Genomic DNA, 8192 nt, shown 5'->3' with positions numbered 1-8192 from the left:
ATCACAAAAAAATCAAGAACACTTCCTGAAGAATCATTAAAAGATTGTATCAGAATCATAATTCCAAACAGATATTCGAAAATTTTCATTAATGATTTCTGAAAAACTCAATCAGGATTTCATTAGAATTGAAGAAGAATTTCTAGAACAGGGTCAGGAGGATTTCCGAACAATTTCTGAGAAGTTGTCGCATGAAATACTGAGAAAATTAAAAAAAAATCGTGTAGATTTCTACAAAACAGATTGTTAAATGAACCCGCGAGAGATATCTGGAAAAAATTCCGTATAGGATTTCCGAAAGTATTCCATAAGGATTGGCGGAAGAATTCCAGTAATTTAAACGAAATAATCTGACAGTGAAAGAACAGATTTTTTATTATACTATCAGACGGTTTTCCGGGAGAATCCCAGAAGAACCGGAATAGTCCTGAGAGAATCTTTGAAATATCCAAAAAAAGCCCCAGGAAAAAAAATCAGTTGGTATAATGTAAAAATTTTGGATTGATTTCCGGAAGAAATCCTGAGGGAATTTTGTAAAGAACCTAAAAGATTTCTAGAAAAAGTCTTCCAAAGATATTCAGAAGAATCACAGAACTTTTTAAAGAATCATAGAAACAGAATTCCAGGGAAATTTCACGGATGAAATCCGGAAAGTTTCCATAAAAATCCAAGACGAATTTGCGGGATAATCCAAGAGAAAGTCTTCCTAGTGCTTTTTTTTTTGAAGAATCACGAAGCGATCAGAGATATAACTATAATAATTTCAGAAGGATCTCCAAAAGAAACTAAGAGGACTTTTCGAGAGATTGTTGAAAGAATCCCAGAGGAGTTTTTCTGAGAAATCCCACAGGGATTCTTGGAAGATTCTCCGGAAGATTTTCTGTAGCAAGAGAAATCCCAGAAGCATTTCCAGATTAATCCAAAAAGGATTTTTAGACGGATCAGCTCGAAATAGGTTTATGAATGAGCAACAGAGGGATTTCCTGATAAATTTCAGAAGGATTTCGTATAAAGGATTCCATGAAGATTACCGGAAGAACTTTAAAGAGATTTTTGGGATAATCTCAGAGAATGTTACGGAAAAGTTGATGAGAGATTCCAGGAAGAATCTCAGTGAAAATTTCCGAAAATCCAATAAGAAGTTTCAGAACTTCTTGAAGAATCCTAAAGTGATTCAATTTATAATCTTAGATGATCTTCCCGAAGAATCCCAGAATAAATGAAAGAAGATTAAAAATAGTCTCTAACGCATAAACTTCATCTTTTTTATTACTATTTTTTAGTGCTTTTTTTTCGTGTACGTGCACGAGAAATGCAACTGGCCGTGGTACAATAACCGCGCTACATTCAATGAATCCACGTTTAGACAACTAGATGATGATGCTGCTATAGTCTTTGTTAATATCCCTCAACGAAAACCTTGCAAAAACCATAGCAAAGTCATCTTCATAATAATTTAAGGATCGGGGGTATAATTGTTTTTAAATTCTATAGATATTTGTCAAAATTATGGTGATTTCGAAGCTTAGTAGAAATTGCAATATTTAAACAAATTATGTAGATTTGGGTCAAAATTATACTGAATTCTAAGTTCTTGGTAAAGATTGAAATAATAAAAAAACATGAAAATAATTACACAAAATTATACAACTCTGGCACAAATGTTAAAGCTTACAGTAGAATATACAAATTTCGAATTTCCGGTATAATTTCAGATGTGTTTGAAATAATAGTAGTTTCAGTGCCCGAGTATCTTTGTCTCTTCAAAATCATTCCATAAAGTGGAGCATTGTATCTTTCCAGAAAGCTTTTTCATTTACTGTATATTACCTCAGAAGAGTTTAAAAGTTGTTGATAAAGCCTTGATGGTTTTCATTATAGAATAGAATGATTTTCACTAAAATTGGAAAATTTAGATAAAAGTCGTATAAAAAATACTACTAACTATAAAATAACATACTCTCATGTCACAATATCTGTGCTACAAATCCTATCAGATTTGTATTTAAAATTTTAATCATTGAATTATGTTTCACCTCACCCTTGAGAAGGGTCAGGGCACGTGACCCCTTGGCAACTTACGTAGGCCCCCAAATCCAGGCTGTTCACATTATCATATTCATGTTATGACCAAGTAATAGTTCAAGTCAGCACCACGTACAAAATTTGATGTGTAATGAGCATACTTTGAACAAACGACTCTAAATATTAGCTTCAAGCCAAACGCAACGCAAAACACATGATTTACATTTACGTACATGATCCGGAAACGCTAGCTATATGCTCTAAGTTTAATACTTCTTTCTCTGAGATTTAATGATGATTACCGTAAAGGGAAAAAAACATCGAATAGGTTAACGAGACTTGCAGATTATGTGCTGATTTGAGTTTAGAGGATTATTTATTGCACTTCATAAAGTAAACTATTTTTCTGCCTTCTCTTTCAGTCTGCCTGGCACTGTGTTATTAATAGGGTCAAAATATAATTACCGCTTCGGTATTGTTTGCTTATTGCACCTCCAGACACTCATTTACCTAAAACTGGCGAAATGCCACAGTAAAAGAAAGTGGCAAATAATGGGAGTTTCAATTTTTACTACTGAACATTGCACGGCGAAGCAATCAAACTGGGCAGGTACAGGATTAGTTGTACCTCGTCGTCAACGTGATTACCAGTGCTAGACTAGTTTAATGATTTAATTGTGGAAATGGCCAACAAAGTTTATCATCTCTTCTTTAAGGCCTCGGGGAGAGGCAATTTGCGCTCTATTCCTTTGTCGACTGTTTGGATATTATTCAAAAAAGTAGGTGGTCTTCCAATCGGTAAACTTTCAATTCAAATACATCGTACCTGGGGTCAATAATTCTGTTGTTTGACATATCTTTGACAAAGAAACAACTTAGATGGATGCGTTTTTATCAAAATAACAAAGACGATGAACAAAGTGACCTCTAAACGGAACGGGTGGAAGCCGAAGATGAAGTAGAAAATCTAAAACGGAATGAATTCAATCAGCAACTGTCGAGACATTCTTATGAGCTTCGTAATTATTTCGGGCGCACACACGGGTCTGAAGATTTAGTTTTTTGGTGAGATTTAGCGGTTTCGATCTTTCGTCTGTTTCCGCATCAACACAACTTGAAGGGTGGGAGGGGATGTTTCAATCTAAGGCATCATTTAACTATTCAGCGAGCGAAAGACAAAAAAAAACAAATGCGATTGAAAATAAAATATTTCTCTTATGAAGGTTCACAATGTTTTAAAGACGTTCCACCGGAGAGCACCATTTCATAAATTATAGTTTAAAATGCGATCAAAATATTTGTTTCAGTACTTCATCTGTCAGTCGTGGATAAAGTTTCCAATCCTGGGATTCCCGTTTCTCGGGAAAAGATTTTTTGTTTCCCGGGATTCCCGTATTTCCTGGTGTTATACACTTTATTGTAGCCTAGCGTTCATAACTAAAACATTTTTTAGAAACATGAATAAATTACTCACAAAAATTATTATCATATAAATTTAATAGTTTAAAATAAATATACATGAAAAACGAATAATTCAAAACAAAATTTTACCAAATTTGCATTATTTTAACGTGTTTGAGTATTTCCCGGGAAATTGCAACTTTATTACCCGTTTTCCGGAAAATCAAATCCCAGGAAACTTTGAAATAAAAATGTTTACAATATTTATAGAAAAATAAAAATGTTTCCAATATAGGGGAAGTGTACCAGTTATGGCCATAGTGGTTCTCTATTTGGCCATATGCAAAATTTCGATAACTTTCACATGTTTAATCTTTTTGAATGTTTTAACATCAAGATTTATCCTTTATTTTACTGCTAAGACACAAAAGATTTTTCAAAATGTGAAGGCATTCAAGATATCACGTATGGCGAAATAGGGAACCACTATGTCCATAACTGGTACACCTACCCTATGTATTGCAAAACAAATTGAAATTAAAATCTGCGATTATTTAAAAAAAAAACCTAGTGTCTAACCATTCGACAGGGGCGTAGAAAATTTTAAATTGGCTCCACTCCATTACCCTGAACGCCATTACACCGAATGTCATTACCTCTAATGAGCTATTACCCCGAATGAGTTGTAACTCATAGCATAGCATAGCATACTGTACATGTCAATGGTTGCTACTCCGTGATTGATTGGAACTGGTAAGAATTGCACTAAGATCCAAATGAATAAGGGATGGGAGTTTCCGCTTACTCTCGAAGTGCAATTTTAGCAGATCTAATATTATTGATCAATAACGGCGTCGGCCAAGTCCTTACAGTCAGTTGGGATGGGGAAGGAATGTTAGGGTGTAATGATTGTTGCTTCTAGAGACCGAGAATACCTCTGCATCTCCACAATCACCACGGGAAGGGTGTTTATTAGTGAGGGAGGAAAAGATCTGGGAGTCACCTCTGGTCGGTGATGCGATCCATGGACAAGGGGGAAATATATGACTTATATTTAAAGCTAGTTTTGTATTTTTGTCTCGAGAAGTTTTTGGTAGAAGCTTTTAAAAATACGTCAACATCTATAATGTCGAACAATTCAAAAGACGTTTTTATTAATGACGAAAATTGAAAATTACATGTATATATTTTAAATTATATGAAACAGGAATAATGCCGACACTTGTAGTGACGAACCATACATAGTTTGTTTGAAAATGACATATGAGTATTACTGTGCATTTTGTCTCGATATGGTAGAAGTTTTTAAAAATACGTCAACATTCACAATGTCGAACAATTCAAAAGATAATTTTTAATAATGTCAAAAAGAGAAAAATATATGTATATTGAAATTGTATAAGAAAAAAGCATAATGCCGACGAACTGACGAACCATACAAAGTTTGTTTTAATATTACATAAAAATTACGCTTTCAAGAAAAAATGTGTTATCAGAAGCATGAAACGAACTCACCAGTTGGTAATCCATTCTCGTCTGAACACAAAACTGACAATGACAGCAAAACTTCTTGGCGTCCCGAAAACAAACCGTCTTGGTTGGGCCTTCCCAAATACCTACCCAGCAAGACGCTCCAAATCAGGAAAAAAAAAAATCTTTGGCGACGATAACACGCGCGAAACCGTGAGCAAAATCTATCGGACAACGCAAAACCGAACTGTCCTGCTTGGGCTTCACGAAGCACTACCCAGCAAGACGCTCCAAAACAGGAAAAAAAATTCTCCGGCGACGAAAACGCGCGAAATTGTGAGCAAAATCTATCGGACGACGCAAAACCGAACTGTTCTGCTTGGGCATCACGAAGCACTCAAGCCATTACCCCGAATGAGTTACAACCCAGAAAGTCACTACTCCGTAGCAAACCCCGAACGCCACTATTATGAATGCCACTACTCCAAAAGTTACAGCAGTACTTTGTTTTGCGGTACTGTAGTATATGACCAACAACTACCCTTATGCGTGCATCTCTAATGTAAGCTGGTAACCAAATTTCTTCTGGTAGAATTCTCACTTTTTATATATTTTGGCTGTTCTTTTTAATTATTTTTTGGTGACTATCTTCTCTCTTTTTTTCTGGCCCTACATCTCAACTGGCACAGAGCCTCAGCTACTGACACTTTCACAGTTATTATCTGAGAATTATCTTTGCAAACTAATCAAAGATAAAAAAAAACTAAACGAAGTATCATCGATCGGTGGGACTCAAACTCATCATTCTCATTTTTCTTCTTCTTCTTCTTGGCATTTACATCCTCACTGGGACAGAGCCTGCGTCTCAGCGTAGTGTTCTTATGACCACTTCCACAGTTATTAACTGAGAGCTTTCTTTGCCAAACTTGCCATTTCCGCATTCGTATATCGTGTGGCAGGTACGAAAATACTCTATGCCCAGCGAAGTCATGGAAATTTCCTTTACGAAAAGATCCTGGACCGACCGGGATTTGAACCCAGACACCATCAGCATGGCTTTGCTTTGTAGCCGCGGACGCCTTCCTCTTTTTGGTTTTAGGGAAAACATATATCCAATATGACTAGCGGCCCTCAGGAAAAACGTCTCCGAAAAATTTAAATTTGTCTATCTCAGTAACAAGCAATTATTTTGAAATATTTTAAAGTTGTATTTTGTGTTAACATATAGATGTATTATAGACGGTACATTGACATTGATTTTTCATTGTTTTCAATGCGAGATCATCTTTCAAATATTTTGCTGTTAGGATAATTTGCGGACACCCTATACATAAAAAGTACTTAATAGATAATCATGCACCATGCACTAGAGTACTTATAACATTATCGATTACAGTTGGACTGCGATTAGAATTGAATATTAGAGGCAAAGCAGAACTGTTATTCTGTAGTAAAAACATCAATCGTGTAAATAGCAAACAAAAGAAAAAAAATCTAAACTACTAAGATAAAACTTGCAGCATTGCCAAACTACCCAGAAACAGTGTTTGTGCTGCTATGAACCTGGTGACCAGCTCCCCGTTTCTGCTACTATTGAATTCGAAAATTGTCCCTTTTTTACCATTTTTTTGTAATTAGATCTCTTAAAGAACCACTTTTTTTTTTTTTAATTTCTTTATTAGTATCATTGCAAACATTACATTCCTTTCTTATCTCTAGATGTTCTGTGTAATTAAACAACAATATCACCCTAATTTGGTAAAACAAATTTAAGATTTTATTAACATTTTGTTAACAACCTATTACATTTCATTTGCCGTAGCAGTTCAGATTTTTTACAGGTAAGTTGATTTCACATGCTTGTAATAGAAAAAAAATGTTTGAATATCAAAAGCTTGTTCTTAAGACAAACTTTTGATTTTCTATTAATAAGGGGATAGAGACATTTTACATATTTATTACATTTGGCTTGAATGCCCTCAATGTGATTTTTGAAAGTTAAATTCTTATCTAGCATGAGCCCTAGATACTTAACTTCATCTGACCAATTTATTGGAACCCCTCTCATCGTGACAACATGTCTACTAGAAAGTTTCAAATAAAGAGCTTTTTGGTTTATGCGGGAATATTATTAGTTGAGGTTTGGAAGCATTAGTAGAAATCTTCTATTTTTGCAAGTATGAAGAAAAAATATCCAAACTTTTTTTTTCAATCGACTACAGATGACACGCAGGCTTCGTCCTTTGGCGGAGAGGCCTGTGTCATCCACAAACAAGGATTTTTGACATCCCTGAGGTAAATCTGGTAAGTCAGATGTGAAAATATTGTATAATATTGGTCCCAAAATGCTGCCTTGGGGAACACCAGCTCTTACAGGAAGTCTTTCAGATCCGGAGTTCTGATAGTGTACGATTTGACAGATTCTGAAGTGTACGATTTGACAGATAACTTTGAATTATTCTAACAATATATGTTGAAAAATTAAAGTTTTTTAATTTTACGATCAAACCTTCCTGCCAAACACTTCTTCTTTCTTCTTTCTGGCGTTACGTCCCCACTGGGACATAGCCTGCTTGTCAGATTAGTGTTCTAATGAGCACTTCCACAGTTATTAACTGAGAGCTTTCTTTGCCGATTGACTATTTTTGCAAGTGTATATTGTATGGCAGGTACGAAGATACTCTATGCCCTGGGAATCGAGAAAATTTCCTTTACGAAAAGATCCTCGACCAGCGGGATTCGAACTCACGACCCTCAGCATGGTCATACTGAATAGCTGCGCGTTTACCGTTACGGCAGGGCTCCATCATGCCAAAAACTGTCGAATGCTTTTTGTTTGGGTGTTGATCCGAATAAGCTTCTTCTTTTGGCATTAACGTCCTCACTGGGACAGAGCCTGCTTCTCAGCTTAGTGTTCTTATGAGCACTTCCACAGTTATTAACTGAGAGCTTTCTTTGTCAAACTTGCCATTTCCGCATTCGTATATCGTGTGGCAGGTACGAAAATACTCTATGCCCAGCGAAGTCATGGAAATTTCCTTTACGAAAAGATCCTGGACCGGCCGGGATTTGAACCCAGACACCATCAGCATGGCATTGATTTGTAGCCGCGGACCCTAACCACTCGGCTAAGGAAGGCCCCAATGAGCTAATCCACCCTTATTCAGAGCCAGCAAATGTAACACGTGGTGACACACAATGGTTGGCGGCAAACAGTGTGCAGAACTTCCGATAGCAATAATGTCCCCCAGGTTTGGAGCTTTATTGTTTAGAGGCGAAACAGATAACACTGAATC

This window comes from Aedes aegypti, chromosome 3, assembly GCF_002204515.2.
Source record: "Aedes aegypti strain LVP_AGWG chromosome 3, AaegL5.0 Primary Assembly, whole genome shotgun sequence".
NCBI classification, from domain to species: domain Eukaryota; kingdom Metazoa; phylum Arthropoda; class Insecta; order Diptera; family Culicidae; genus Aedes; species Aedes aegypti.
This window is presented reverse-complemented; position numbering follows the sequence as displayed.